General features: G+C 50.1%; 1 protein-coding gene across 4 annotated transcripts in view; it reads left to right on the plus strand.

Moving 5' to 3' along the window:
* The first annotated feature begins 6,876 nt into the window (after nt 1-6,876).
* The window catches only part of GGTA1 (glycoprotein alpha-galactosyltransferase 1 (inactive)), a 54,677-nt gene continuing 45,676 nt past the window's right edge, over nt 6,877-15,877 (plus strand). Inside the window, exon 1 of one of the 4 annotated variants that reach the window (XM_025888728.2) lies at nt 6,877-7,030. The gene's annotated coding sequence lies outside the window, so the exon portion shown is untranslated. Of the gene's footprint in view, nt 7,031-7,888; nt 8,006-8,108; nt 8,128-15,877 lie in introns of those variants that run through there. The other 3 variants (XM_025888730.2, XM_025888729.2, XM_025888722.2) reach the window with 3 other exon arrangements.

Genomic DNA, 15,877 nt, shown 5'->3' on the forward strand with positions numbered 1-15,877 from the left:
CACAACCTCCCTCATGCCACCCTTCCTTTCTGGGGATCCACCCAAGGCCTCCTTCTAGGGGAAAGGACAAAGTTTGAATCCCTGGTCTTCCCCTTCAAAGCCTCTCTGCTATGATTCCAGCTGGAGCCCTGAGCCCCGGGGGGCTGATCGCCCAGTGAACGCCCTGCTGCGTGGGGACCTTGCTGGTCCAGGTCTCTGAGCGTGTGCACACGTCACTCTCCCTGCCACCTCCTCCCAGGTGCTCCTTGCTCATCTCCACTTCCTCCAAGACTCAGCAATTACATTCACCTTCTGTTTCTCTGGTGGCCTCACTCGATGGCTTCCAGTCTCTGCTTTTTTTTTTTTTAAAGATTTTTTATTTATTTATTTGAGAGAGAGAATGAGAGAGAGAGAGAGCACATGAGAGGAGGGAGGGTCAGAGGGAGAAGCAGACTCCCCGCTGAGCGGGGAGCCCGATGCAGGACTCGATCCCGGGACTCCAGGATCATGACCTGAGCCGAAGGCAGTCGCTTAACCAACTGAGCCACCCAGGCGCCCCTCCAGTCTCTGTTTTAAAACAACTTTGCCTCTGGACCTGGGACTTTCTCGACTTGTCTGGGGCTGAGGAGCACCGGAGAGAGCTGACAATAACACCCAGCTCTGAGAATTCCCAGTTTGTGATTTTGGGGCCACGACTTCTCCACCTGAATCTCATTTCCTTGTCTATAAATTGAGTGGTCGTACCGACCATCTCCCAGGGGACTCCGGGGCCGTGTGCTTTTCTGGTTCTCTGGAAGTTTCCCATTTCCTTGTTCTGCTATTTCTGTGGGAAGGGCTTATCAAACTCTAGGGAACTTGGTCCTCCTCCCAAATCCACCCTTGTTGATATTTCTCTCCCCACCACACACCCCTGCCCCCCAAGGTCTCAAGGCAATTTTCTCTGCCAAGAACCTTCTGGATCCAAACTCTGCCTGTCGGGGTCACCTCACTTCCATGTTTCTGACAGGGAGAATCTGAGGAAGGAGCGCAAGAGGGTGAAGCCTGCCTCAGCGTCTAGAACCTCATTATGTGTTTTTCCTCCATCTCTGCACACCTTTTTCCATTCAGTCAACACATTTCTGCCCAAGTCTCCTGTGTGCCAGGTGGGTGCTGGGAACGTCTCGTGGTAGGATGCGTGTGGCCATTACCTTACAGGGCCTGAGGCTCAACAAAAGCTTATTCCAGGTACTTCTAAGGGCCGTGAAGGGGACATACAGGGACCCTGACCCAGTGACACTTCAGGCAGGACTAGAGTCAGGTGTGAAGATGGAAGAATATTTTTCTTTCCCTGTTTATTTGCAGGAGTTCCTTTTCTATTCTGGGTACCAGTCCCCTGTTACTTACCTAGATTGTAAACATTTCCCAACCTGTGGTTTGTCCACTAATGTGCTGGGGCATCTTTCCTGTGTGATTTGCATTTTAATGGAGTCAAATTTTTCGGTATCTTTCTTGATGGTTAGTGCTGTGCGTGTGTGTTTCAAAAATCCTTACCGTTTTTAAAAAAAAATTTTTTTAAGATTATTTATTTATTTATTTGACAGAGAGGGAACACAAGCAGGGGTAGTAGGAGGGAGAGAAGCAGGCTTCCCGTGGAGCAGGGAGCCCGATGCGGGGCTCGATCCCAGGACTTGGATCATGACCTGAGTCGAAGGCAGACGATTAACCAACTGAGCCACCCAGGCGCCCCAAAAATCCTTACCTTTTTTGAGGTAATAATGACTGCAGTAAAATAATAATATTTTCCTGTAAAATTTTAAGGTTTCTCTTTAGGTTCACCCATCTGTTGTGTGGTGTGTGTGTGTGTGGTAGGAATCTAATTTTATTGTTCGTATGGATAGCCAATTGCCCAGAAACACTTCTTATAATTGTGGTAAAGTTCATGTAATATAGAATTCACATTTAAAGTGGTTCAGTTGTGGGGTGCCTGGGTGGCTCAGTCGTTAAGCGTCTGCCTTCAGCTCAGGTCATGATCCCAGGGTCCTGGGATCGAGCCTCGCATCCGGCTCCCTGCTCCGCGGGAAGCCTGCTTCTCCCTCTCCTACTCCCCCTGCTTGTGTTCCCTCTCTCGCTGTGTCTCTCTGTCAAATAAGTAAATAAGATTTTTTAAAAAATAAAATAAAATAAAATAAAATGGTTCAGTTGTGTTTAAGTGCACAGCTTAGGGTCATTTAGCGCATTCACAATGTTGTGCCACCACCCCGATCTAGTTCCAGAACACATTGGTCAGTGCAGAAGGAAACCACGTACCCAATGTGCAGTCACTCCCACTTCCCCACACACCAGCCCATGGCCACCCCTTACCTGCTTTCTGACTGCAGGAATGTGCTTATTTGGGATATTTAATATAAATTGCATGTAAATGTCATATAAATTGCATCATACCTAATGGTGGCCTTTTGCATTTTGCTTCTTTCACTTAGCACTTCACAAGGTTCATCCATCTTATAACATGAATCAGTATTTCATTCCTTTTTATGCCAAATAATATTCCACTGTGTGGAGGTACCACAGTCTGTCTATCAGTTGATGCATCTTTGGGTTGTTTCCACTTCTTTACTATTACAGTAAGGTGATGAACATTCCTGTACAGATTTTCGTCCGCATACTTGTTTTCAATTCTTTAGGGTCCAGCAACACTTTCTGTTCTCCTCCCCCTGCCCATTGATTTGCAGTTCTGCCTCTGTCAGACACTGATTTTCCATACATGTGGGTCTCTTTCTAGGCTACTTATTCTCTTCCATTGGTCTAATAATCCATCTCCACACCAGCACTCACTGTCAGAGCTCCATGGCACCTCTCGATATCTGGTTGAGCAAGTGCTCACCTCCCCCGCTCCCTGCTTTGCCAAAGCCGTCTTGGTTAAATCTGGTCCTTGGCTCTCCCACATGAACTTTGGGAGCAGCTTGTCAAGTTCCACAAAAACTCTGTTGAGCTTTGTTTTGGATGGAGAGGTTGTTTTGAAGGGAATAAATTGCGATCTTGACGATGGTGAAGCTTCCCAGCACACATATGGGTCCTTCTCTTCCCAGCTCAGGACTTTGGCACATGATTGACTGCTTGGGTCCCTCTCCCCAGCCCTTCACCCAGCAAACTCTTCCTTCTTCCAGGTTCAGAGTCCTCTCTATCCATACTTCTCCCTCAGAGCCCTGATCATTTGTCCTGAAATCATTAATTGGGTGGGTCTTGGTTTAACATCTGGGCTGCAGACTCCTCCAGGGCTATGAAGCTGTCTTGCTTGTGTGCCTTGGTGTCCCCCACTTGAAGAAGAAGAGTTGACACTTAGTAGGGTTCCAATAAATATTTGTTACAAGAATGAGGTAAAGGGAAGAAGGTCTTCGGGCCCTGGAGTACTTTAGCCATACTGATGTAGGAAAGACATTAGGGTTCAAAGCTGATGGCCAAGAAAAAATTCTTGAGACATTTTTGTTACAAAAAGGAGGTGTTGTTAAAGCCCGGGGACAGGACCCACGGGCAGAAAGAGCGGCACTGGGGTCATGAGGAGTGGCCCATTGTATACTTTCAAGTTGGGAGGGGGTTAGGGGTAGCATAAGTCTCTAAGGAATTTTGGAAGCTGGGCGCCTGGATGGCTCAGATGGTTAAGCGTCTGCCTTATGCTCAGGTCATGATCCCAGGGTCCTGGGATCGAGTCCCGCATCGGGTTCCCTGCTCCTTGGGAGCTTGCTTCTCCCTCTGCTTCTCTCTCTCTCTCTCTCTCTGCCTCTCATGAATAAAAAAAAAAAAGAATTTTGAAACTAAAAAAAAATTAATAATAAAAAAAAGAATTTTGGAAGCAAGGTTTCCAGGGCTTTGAGTGGCTAGCTATTATTGGGGAAAGGTCATGTATTACTGTCTAATAAAACCTGAGTCATGAGACCCTTCATATGTACATCAGTGGTTCATATGCTTGGGGGTGATTTCTAACATGTATCTTGGGGGATAGAGATAAAGTTTCCAAAGGAATTTTTATATGTTAAAGTAGACTCACAAGATCCCCGGGGGTTGGGCTAAGATTGCCTTTTGCCCTTAGCAAAGTAGTAACATCGAGGCACCTGAGTTCCTAGAGGAATGTCACTCTGCCTATTTTAAGGACTTGTCAATGGGCTGTAAGTAGTAAGGAAATTTCATAATTTTTCTTCTGCCTTTGTTTCCCACATCAATACCTAGAGAGATGGTGAACAAAGTGACTTGTCTGTGCCTTGGCTTTCTTCCCTGGAAAACGGGGATGTGAGGGTGTGCTGATTAAGTGGGCTCAGGTATGGGTGGAGTGCTTGGTGCAAAGCCCGACAGGTGGTCAGAGCTAGCTAAGTGCCTACCTGACCCACCCCTCCCTTCCATGAATTCAGTCTCACACTCCTGTGATGTGGCGGCAGGTTCCAAAGTCCTGGTCGCCAACGATTATCTCATTTTGGTTTTACCTCCCCCATGATGTAGTCATCTTATCCCATTTTGCATATAAGGCAAATAAGTCTCAGAAGGGAAGAATGACTAATCTAAGGCCTTAAACCTAGAACTCCCGACCCCAAGCCCAGTGAGTAGAGTCTTTAAGGCGTTTTCCAGCTCTGATATTGTCAGTAGAACTGAAGTTAAATTGTGAGAACTACATGGATCCTCTCAAAGTAAAACAAAACTTCCAGACCCACAGTGACTTAAGTTATATTTATCTTATCTTTACTGAAATAACGATAAACCTAAATTAAGCATGAACTCCTCAAGCTCACAGCTCTAGAAACCAACTGTAAAGCCCAAACAAATCTTCTAAGGAAACAGACACAACCATGAAACCAAGAAAATCCAAATTAACATTTAATGAATGGGACTGATGATGTGTTGCTGGAATCAAATGTCTGACATTGGGGTTTAACAGTAGCAGAGTAATGTTTTTACACGTTTTGTTTCCGGTGTCATCATCTTTTGATTTTGATCATGATGAGCCATCACTTGAACCACTGTCAGAGTTACTGTCATTGTTTTCTTAAAAAAAAAAAAAAAACCCAACTAAAAAACAGCTCATTTATAATCCAGTTTGATGGGCTGAGCAACTTAAAACAATGCATTCTCCAAAGCGATAATGAAAAATGGGAAATAATGCACTTAGTATTACATTGCTCATTGTATATTTATGGTGATAGTACAAGTGTGTTCACCAAAGACAATAATGGCCCAATTTATGCTCTAGCAAAGGACCCATTGTGCTGATTGCCATGGAGCTCCTCATTCCTGAGCTGCTGTGTGGGGCTGATGATTCAATTCTCCCACCATTTTACTCCACTGGACCTGTTGTAGCTGTTGGAGGGCTGGTGCTGGTGAGGTCCGAAAGAATTCTTGAGACGTCTTTGGTGCAAAAAGATGGTTTTATTAAAGCGTGGGGACAGAAAGAGCTGCTGCCCTGGGATTGTGAGGAGCAACTGATTATATACTTCGGGGTTGGGGCAAGTAAAGATAAGGGAAGTTCCAAAAGGATTTGCATATGCCAAAGAAGACTCATGGGATAGATACGGGAGGCCTTGCTACTGTCAAGCTAAAGTTGTTTTTCCCTCTAGCAAGTCATTAACATTAAGACAGTTGGAAGCTTCCTGGAGGAAGGTTATATTCTGCCTGTCTCAAGTACTTGTCAATGGGCTTGCAGGTTATAAGGACATTTGATTTTATCTACAGTTCCTTCTCCCCTTGCTTCCATCAGGAAACTTCATTCTCCCAAGCTCCAAGAAGAGCACCTGGCCCCCTGGCAGCCTCTGGGCATCCTTCAAGTAGTCAACCAGGCCTCCGTTCCTTTCTCGTTAGCATCAAACAATTAAAATTGTTTTGTGCTCAGGCTTTGTGCCACTTTCCTGGCGTCAATGTATAGTTCCAATGCATTAAAATATTTAAGAAGCTGATTTCTCAGTCTCTCAAATTGAAGTTCAATGGCAAATGACCCTACTAGCAAAAGGAAGTTTTGACTTTCCACCCGCCAAATACCTGGCCGTGAGCCGCAGAGGGGGAGTGGGATGCCTATCCTCTTCATGAGGGCAGGGCAAGCTGAGCGAGGGCAGCCGGATGTGCCTACCTCAACTCACCAGAAGTGAACCGCCGTCACACCGGGCGGGGCGCAGAAGCACAAACCCTCAAACATATTTTTGGGGGGTTCCCTTTTAAATAATTCCAGTGGAGAACCCCAGGGGGTGTGTCGCGCGTTTGAGAAACTTGGGCTGGAGTCTGTGAAGGTGCGCGGGCAGGACCCGCGCCAGGTGCCCGGGGAGCAGCCCCCACTTCCGGAGCCCAGGACTTTGGGGGGCTCCGGCAAGAGCCGCGAAGGCTCCAGCCCGCCCGCCTGTGGCTGTCTCCATCTGCGCTCTTCCTTCCCCAGGAAACAAATGGTGGATCAGACCTCCCAGGCTCTCGGCTGCCCCAATGTTTGGCGGAGCGCCCGGGCACCGAGGCCCCTCCCTGCCGTACGGGGTGACAGACCCCACCCCACCGCACCCCACCGCACCCCACCCCCGAAGCTCCCGGTCCCCCCCCCACCCCCACCACGTGCAGCCCGAGACGGCAAAGAGGCCCAGCCACCCTCACCAGGGATTTTCTTTTCTTTTTTTTGCTGGTTGCAGGCTTTTTTCTGCCTGAGTGAAAATGAAACCGACACCCCCTCCGCCTCCCCGCCAGCAGACACTCGCACGCACCCGCGCTCACGCACTCGCGCGGCCGGCCTCCCCGCCGCCAGTGTCCGGGGCGGGCCCGGCTCTGCACACACAGCCGCGGGCCGCGCCGAGCGGGGAGCGCCGCCGCTGAGAGCGCTCGCCGGCTCCCGCGCGCCCCTGCCCGCCGCCCGCCGCCCGCCGCCCGCCGCCCGGGAGCAGCACCCGGCGGCCCGGCGGCCCGAGCGCAGGCTGCACACCCCCGCCCCGGCTCGCCCCGCGGGGCTCGGGCAGAGGCGGCGCGGCGACTGTGCGGGCGGCCGAGGGCGCCGCCGGGCCGGGGGCCGAGGCGCGGTCCAGCCCCGCCGTACCCCGTGCACCCGGGCTCTGCGGATCAGGTGGGTCCCGCGGGGCGCCGCCCGAGCCCCGGGAGGCCGGAGCTGGGCCCGGCCCGGGGGCTGCGGGCGTGGCGTGGCGTGGGGGCGGCGGGGACGAGGAGCGGGCTACCGCTCCGGCCCTGCCCTGTTTCTGCCCTGCCTGTGTCCTCGCTTTTGTTCTTGTCGCTATCACTCTGCCCCAGTCCCTGTCCCCATCCTGTCCCTGTCGCTGCCTCTGCCCAGCCTCCAGACTCGCCGGAGGGGCTGCGGGCGGGGTTCTCCCCACGCGGTCCGCGGGATGCGGGCGGGAGAGAGGAGACCCGGGGAGGGGACACAGGGTAGGACCCCCGTCCCCAAGGAATCTTGAAAGGAATGAGGGGGTCTGTCCCCTCCTGTGGGGCGAGACAGAAGATCGCTCTCGCCCAGGACAGGACGGGAAGAGGATCCCCTGGGAAGGGGGAGCCTGGGAAGGTAAAGAGAGGGGCGCGTGAGCCCCTGAAAGCAGGAGCACGGAGGGGGGGAGTGGTCGGAGAGCGAGCACAGAGCCAAACGCCCGGCGTGCGGAAAGTTTCAAACATTTGTAACTTTGGCAGCAAAAGGGCCTGCTGCACTCGGGTGAAGGGAGGAGACAGGGTCCCTTTGACTTTACAAACCACCCCATTCCTGCTCGAAAGGGACACCACCCGCCTTTGAAAATGGCAGAAAAACAGCTAAACAGAATGATTGCACAAACTCTTGAAAGGCATCCAAAAAACAGTAAAGTGGAAAAAATTGTCAGCTCTCGAGGAGAGAAAGAAAGCAAGACGAATTGAGATTTCTCAATCTTCCCGCTGGGAGGCGGGAAGGAGGAAGGCGAGGAGGGTGTTAACGCCGCCCCCCCCCCCCCCCCCCCCGGAAGGAACAGAGACCCTGGCGGCTGCTCTTGTGGCTTTGCTTATCGTTTGCTTGCTGACTCCGGCACAGGCCTCGTTGTCTCCTCCATTTACCTGGAACTAGGTATGTCTCAGGAGGCAGGAGATGCCCCGGGGAGCCCAGGCCTCGCTGCTTCTTAGCCGGGAGACACTTGGCGCAGGGGAAGCCTCAGTTTCTGCAACTGTGAAATGGGGACGCTGCTCTGAGTAAGAAAATGCCAGGGTGGATGGGCCGGTGTGAGAGTTGCCGGCTGGGGACATGGTTATTCTGTTGCCCTTCTGTGCCTCTTTGGCTACACTAATCAAACACTTTCTATCTTGTTCCAAGTTATTGCTGGGTTTACCTTACCTACTCTACCAGATGGGGGACAGGTGCAGATCTCAGTTATTGTTACAAGTGGCAGATACTCTGAAGAAAGCAGAGCTGAAAAAATCCCTAGGGTTTACCTGGTCCAAGAGACTTCAGACTGTGTCCCTGGGAGTCTTGTGACCCTGACTGTGGAGCCACCATAGTGGGGGAGGAGAGTCTCCAGGGCAGGGCTCTGACCCCTCCCTTCCTTCTTTCAGACAGAATAAGTTTACTTCTAGAAGCCTTTCTCTCTCCTACAGGGAAACCCCGGGGGCTGTTTTTAATATCACATTCCTCAGATCCAGTCTGATTTGGTCGTTTTCAGTGGAGAAACTGAGTCAAGAGGTATGCGAAGTGATTAGTGTAAGATCCTCTGGTGGCCTAAACCTTTGCCAGGAAACCTGTGTCATGAGTCCAGGGCTGGGACCCCCTTTCCCTGGCCCTGGTGGCTCTGAGCAGCCATTCCTCTAGGTTTCAGCACCAGCGCGCCTGGGACCCTAACCCCAAGGCCTCAGGTCCACCTTCTCCTCCTTCAGGGAGAAGAAGCCAAGAATCATATTGTCTGAGATTTTCTCGGGGGATCTTTGTACATGGGAGTTGGTTTCACAGGCTAAGATAAAAAGAAATACGTTCAGCAGGAGCTAGTCAGCACACTGCCCCCATCTTAGCCCAGCCGGTTAGGGTGGGGAGTTCGGTTAAGCGAGGGCAAGCAGCTCACCCCCGGGCAAGCAGCTCATCCCCCCCCACCGCCCCGCACTCAGCTTTTAACTCGCAGCTGGGATTGGAATGCAGCTCTTTCTGACTCTTAAGGCTTGTGCTCTTTACATTACGTTCTCTCTCATGATGGGTAAAAAATGGCTAATGGACAGATGTCATTAAGATGGGAGCAAGGGTGAGGGGAGAATGGCTGAAAGGGGCGCAGCATTAAGTGGGAGACTGGGCGTTCATACTATAAATGTAATCGTATTTGAAATGGGTGTGCTTTCTGCGCTGTAGCTTTCTTTTTTAGTTTAGTGGGTTTTTTTTAATAGATACTTAAAATTATTTTATTTTCCTAATTTTTAAATTAAAGCATAATCTACATACACGAGCATCCACAGATCTTAAGTGTTCAGTTCAAACATGTCTTGACAGTTGTTTACAGCTATGTAACTGCCACCCAAAATGAAATGTAAATATTTGCATCATCCAGAAAGTTCCCACATCCAACGAATTTTTCTTCTGTCCTTGCAGGCAATCATTTTTCTGATTTTATTACCATTGATTAATTTTGCCTGCTCTTGGGCTTCACATAAATGGACTCGTACTGTATATCTCAGGTTTATTTCACATGACATAGTGGTTTTCAAGTTCACCTGTATTGCTGCTTATATGAGTATTTGTCCCTTTTTATAGCTGAGTAGTATTCGTTCCATTGGATGGATATACCACGGTTTGCTTATTTATTCTCTTGTTGATGAACATTTGGGGTTATTTCCAGTTTGAGCTTATTTCTTGTAGAATTCTTTTGTGGATGTTTGTTTTCATGTGGGAGTGAAGGAGCTGGGTCACAGGGGGTATTTACTGTTTTACCTTCCCACGGCAGTGTCTGGGGCTTGGGATTATTCTGCCCCCTTGACAATGTCTGATGTTGTCAAACCGTTTTGATTTTAGCTATTTTAGTGGCTGGGTGATGGTATCTCGTACCTTCTGTATTCACAATGGAATTTTAAGGGTTGTTGGAGGAGATAGCTACCATAGATACCTATGGAACGGGATGGTAGTTTGGAGGCCAGTAGTTGGAATTGTGACCTTAGGAGTAGGAATTTCTGGGCTCAGGCGAGCTTTCCGTGTATCACCTGAGATTTAAGACCCGGTACTTGTACTCTGTAAACTGGGCAAGTTCGTCCATGTTTATGGCTTTAAATGCTGCCTCCAGGACAGTCATCTTTATCTCCAGTTCACATGTCTGTTTTGGGTCCCCGATTCACAGGTTTAACTGCCCTTTGGGCATCTCTTCTTGGATGTCTCAACGACACTCCAGACTTGACAAGACTGGAACACAACTCATGATCTCATATTGGCTTTCTGGCATGGGTCACTGGATGAATGAGGGCAGCACTGAGAGAATATATAAGGAGGAAGGTTCGGGTCAAGGGCAGGGATAATGTAGTTGGTGCCATGCTATAAATGGTGTGGAGCAGTCAGAGAAGATGAGGACAGGGGAAGGCACTGGGCGTTTAGGAGATGACTGAAATGTGCTGGGAGTAGCTTTAATGGAATGGAGGGCAGGCAAGCTAGATTGCTGAGGCATGAGAGATAAAGAAGCAGAGGTGGTGCGTGCCGGCAGCTCTTGCAAGAAATTTGTTTGAAAAGGCCAGAGGGAGATTGAGCTACGGTTGTATGAAGACAGGGTGAAGGAAAGGATTTTAAGATGCAAAGGACAAGGGAGATGGAGGCTCAGGGGAAGGACCCAGTCCAGGAGAGGGAAGGAAGGCCGACAGGGCAAGGTGCTAGAGGAGTAGGAGGGAACCGGGAGGTTGGTTTGAAAGAAGGATGGATGTCTCCACTCCTGAGACTGGATGTGAGTGAATGAAGGTGAGAAAGCTTATCAACTACAGAATTCTTTGTTGACCCTCCATGTGCACAACCTTCATGACGTGGAAGGTTCTTCACCATCTGCTCCCTTCTCGTCTCATAGAGGTAGTGTGTATCAGTTAGCTTTTGCTGAAACTATGCTGCATAACAAACAACCCCCCCATCTTAGCTTATGACCACAAAAGTTTATGGTTCGCCTTACATGGTGGCTGCGGGGCAGGTGGCTACATGGTCTTGTGGCTGTGCTCCAGGTGCCTGCCAGCCAGATCTGCTCCATGTGTCTTCTCACCGCAGGACGCAGGCTGAAGGAGCTGCCTCTGTCTGGTGGGTGTTATTTTCATGGTTAGAGCTGGAGGAAGAAAGGAATGATGTGATGCCTCATAAAGCCTGCACTCTGAGTGGGCACACTGTCACTTCTACCCACATTCTGTTGGTCAAAGCCAGTGATATGCCCAGGCCCAAAGCCAATAGGACAGGCACGAATAGGGGGAGGGACAGAGGGACAAGCAGACTCCCCCCTGAGCAAGGAGCCTGACGCAGGGCTCCATGCCAGGACCCTGAGATCATGACCCAAGTTGAGGTCAGATGCTTAACCAACCCTTTTTTTTTAAAGATTTATTTATTTATTTTAGAGAGAGAGAGAGAGACAGCGTGTGTGATGGGAGGAGAGGCAGAGGGAGAGGGAGAGGGAAAATCCTAGCAAACTCCCCGCTGAGCACGGAGCCCGATGTGGGGCTCAATCCCAGGACCTTGAGATCATGACCTGAGCGGAAATCAAGAGTCAGATGTTGGGCGCCTGGGTGGCTCAGTTGGTTAAGCATCTGCCTTCGGCTCAGGTCATGATCCTGGAGTCCCAGGATCGAGTCCCACATTGGGCTCTGCTTCTCCCTCTGACCCTCTCCCCTCTCATGCTCTCTCTCTATCTCATTCTCTCTATCAAATAAATAATAAGTAAAAAATCTTAAAAAAAAAAAAGAGTCAGATGTTTAACAGACTGAGCCACCCAGGCGCCGCAACAGGCACATTTGATTTTAGTGTGCTTTGCAGATACTGTGTTTTTACAAATTGAAAGTTTGTGGTAACCCTGGGTCCAAAAAGTCTCTCTGTGCCTTTTTTTTTTTTTTTTTTTGAGAGAGAGAGAGAGCACGTGAGCAGGGGTGGGAGAGACAGAGGGAGAAGGAGAGAGAATCCCAATCAGGCTCCATGCCCAGCTTGGAGCCCAAGGTGGGGCTCGATCTCAGGAGATCATGACCTGAGCCGATATCAAGAGTTGGATGCTTAACCGACTGAATCACCCAGGGGTCCCATCCGTACCATTTTTTTTGACAGCATTTGCTCAGTTTGTCTCTGTGGCACATTTTGGTAATTCTTGCAATATTTTCATTATTTCAACAAACTCTTTCATTATTACTATATTTGAATTGCTGCAATCTCATGAGAGAACTTTAATGGATGAGGAAGGGCTTATGCTGGAATCCACTCCTGGTGACGATGCTGTGCGGATTGTTCAAATGACAACAAAGGATTTAGAATATTACATCAACTTTGTTGATAAATCAGTGGCAGGATTTGAGAGGCCTGGCTCCAATTTTAAAAGAAGTTCTACTGTGGGTAAAATGCTATCAAACAGCATCTCATGCTATAGAGAAATCATTCATGAAAGGAAGAGTCAGTTAATGCAGCAAACTTCACTGTTGGCTTGTTTTAAGAAATTGCCAGAGCCACCCCAACCTGCAGCAACCAGTTACCCTGATCAGTAGCCGTCAACATCAAGGCAAGACCCTCCTCCACCAGCAAAAAAATTCCAACGTGCTGAAAGCTCAGATACTGGCTAGCATTTCTTTTTTTTTTTCTTTTTTTAGCAATAAAGAATTTTCTCATTAAGACATGTACGCTGTTTTTTTAGACGTAGTGCACTTAATAGACTACAGTGTGGTGGAAACATTAACTTTTATAGGCATGAAAAAACCAAAAAATTCATTCGATTCGCTTGGTTGCGGTATTTGCTTGATTGCGGTAGTCGGGAATTGAACCTGCAGTATCTTGGGGGTATGTCTCTTAACTCTCTGCTTTTTGGCAGGGAATGATGCTTGGGACCAGTAATCCAGTTGACCACATGTATTTGTTAATAACTCCCTGATACAAGTCTTCATTGATTTTTTTTTTTTTCCCTCTCTCCAAACGAATCCCCGTTGCGCGGTCCACTCTTTGGGGACGGTTGCCCTCTCCTTAGGCATGGCAGCACGCTTTCAAGCCGCTGTCGCACACACGGTCCCTCTGTCTGGGAGTCTCCCCCGGAACTGAGTGTAGGACCCCTACGTCTTTGTGGTCCTGTCTTTCCATGTCTGGGGTCCTGCTTAGTTGAGCTGCTGTCTGAGCCACTCTTTAGTCTCCTCTTCCCCATCCCCAGCCCCCTTAGAATTTCTGCTCCAGCCTCAGGGAACGACTGCAATGCAATTCCTGCAACCCTGTCTTGGCTTTATGGCTCTGGGCTTTTTCTCATGCTGTCCCCTCGGCTTGGAATGCCCTCTTCACTTCCTTCCCAAATCCCCCTGCAGACTCCTGCTCATGCTTCATGACCCAGCTTAATCATCATCCTCTCTGTGAAGCCAGGCTCTTCATCCTGCCTTCCAGAGTCAGGTGCTCCCCCCAGCCACCCGGGGCAATGTGCAGTGACTGACGTTCTGTCACCTGTTATTTCTTTCTTCCTTGGTGAGCTGCAGGAGCCAGAGGGCACGGTGCATTTTCCCGACCCACGCCGGTGGCAAAGTGTGGCCTCTGGAGGCCCACTTCCCGAGTTCGCATCCTTACTGGCTTTCAGGCCTGGAGCAAAGCCCCTCACCTCTGGGGCTGGGCTGAAGGGTCTGCTCCCAGGAGCTTTATCTTCGCTCCTGGGAGAGGGAGGCCGGCTGGGTTGGTTGGGGAAGCCGGAGTGATGTAGATTGGGTCCGTGTACTGAAGGCAAAGGGGTCGTCATTTTGTATATTTAACCAAGAATTCTCAAAGTCCTTTCCATTCGAAAAAGAGGAAGTAAAAATATGTTATTTGAAGCTCCAGCCAGAGAGCTGCTCTGCTCAGCTCAGCTTGTCCAAACCCAGTGTGGAGGCTGCAGACCTCAGCTGCAGGCAGGCCGACCTGGCTGGGGGCGTTGCCAGGACTCGCGCTCAGGCTGCCACTCTGCTCATTTTTATCACCAAAGAGAGTTTCATAAGGGAGAGGTGGTGATGGCAGGTGGAGGGTGGAGCTGTGTGCTCACGTTTTTTGTGCACCAGGGGAAAGCCTGCTCCAGCGTTCACAAGGGAGCCGGGTGATGGCGCTTCCTGTGTCAAGCCATGTGTGCTGGGCAGATGTGAATGGCAGGAGAGAGAGTGGGGCCACCACCTGGGCCAGGTCCTACCTTGGGGGCCAGGTCCCAGCTTGGAGAGTGAGTGATCTGAGAGGGTGGGGGAGAGCCCAGGGAGAGCATGGTCTGGGAAGTGCCGGGCAGATCGAGGTTCCCGGGGGGGAGGATGTTGTCAGGAGGTTTGAATGGTGCTGAGAGGCTGGGTGAAATGAGCCTGGAAGAGATCAGCTGGCTATGGGTTGACAGCAAAACCCCAGGGAAAACAGAAAAATGATAGTATTATAATTATTATTAGAGTTCTGTGCACCAGTCGACAGTTCAAAGAGTGAAATCATATTTCTGTCTTGCTTGAGCATCACAAAAGCCCTGTGAGGGCAGCAGACTAGGAATTAGGCCCCCATTTTATAGGAGCGGGGGGAAACTGAAGGATGGGGGTTTTAATGTTTTGGTCAAAGTCTCTCAAGAACTAATGGCAGAAGGGAGGCATGAAAGCCCAGTCCCGACTCCAAACATAGTGTGGCTTGGAGACCCTGGCGGGCTACAGGCAGGGGGAGGGAAGATGCCTCTGAAGGTTCAGGGGTCCTGGGCACAGATCCATGTCCAGCCCAGGACACGGCTGCTACCTGGTGCTGCTCAGACAGAAACCAACCAGAGAGAGTGAAAGGTAACCTCTGGAAGAGGCCAGGTCTTGTGATGAGTTCTCAATGAAAGTTTTTGGCCCCTACTCGCCAGTTTGGCCACCAGGGACTGCGGTTCTAGGAGATGCACCTGTTCCAGAGACTCGTGCTTTGTAATTAGCTATTTGTTCAACAGCCACTGAGCCACCATAAATTCATTCACTCATTTATCGACGGATCCAGAATCTGTTGGGCAGCTACTATGTGCTGTGCTAGCTACCTGGGAGGTAGCAGTGAATAGAGACAAAATCCCTGTCCACGGGGAGGCTGGGATTTGGCTGGGGAGACAGTCGTTAAAAAACCGACTGCACAGCAAGAGCCCTGAAGGAGAAGAGCAGGGTGGGTGTCACAGGGGCCTGAACCTGTCAGGGGAGGTGGTCAGGGAGGGCTTCCTTGAGGAAGTGACCTGTAAACTGAGCCCCGTGGGAGTTGGAGGGTGAAGAGGGAAGTGTTTTCAGGCAGAGAGAAGAGGCTGTAAGAACCAATCATCCTGATATCCTGCTGGCTGTTCCAGAACCCAGACGGCCTTGGTGGCCAGGGGAGCCCAGAGAGGGCAGCAAGCCTGGGACAATGGGCCAGCCGCCCAGAGGGATGACGTTGGGGTTGGTAGCGTCTGTGGGCAGAACAGTAGCTGCCCTCCTGTCTCCTCCCTCAGGGAACCATGCGGGAGTCCTCAAGTGGCCCTTCAGCTGTCCCCCGAGAGGAACTTGCCCGGCTTCTGTGGGGAAGGCAAAGATACTTCTCAAAAGTATCTATCTGTAGAGTGGTATTTTGTATAGCAAATTCTGTTCTCCTATGTTAGCCAGAGCTGTGCAGAGGAAGGGCAAATTAATATTCCTAGGGGCAGATTTAATTGAGTGCTTAGGCATTCATTCCTGGGTGTGTGCAAGTGCTCAGTAAATGCTTGGGGTTAATACACTGAGTAGCACCCGGGAACGTGTACTGGTCAGGAGATCATGGTTGTAAAACCACAGGTGGAGATTCTAACTCACAGAGACAGAAGAGGCAGGC

This window comes from Callorhinus ursinus, unplaced genomic scaffold (genome assembly GCF_003265705.2).
Source record: "Callorhinus ursinus isolate GAN/ISIS: 27379988/994484 unplaced genomic scaffold, GSC_fseal_2.0 scaffold24, whole genome shotgun sequence".
Taxonomy (NCBI): Eukaryota; Metazoa; Chordata; class Mammalia; order Carnivora; family Otariidae; genus Callorhinus; species Callorhinus ursinus.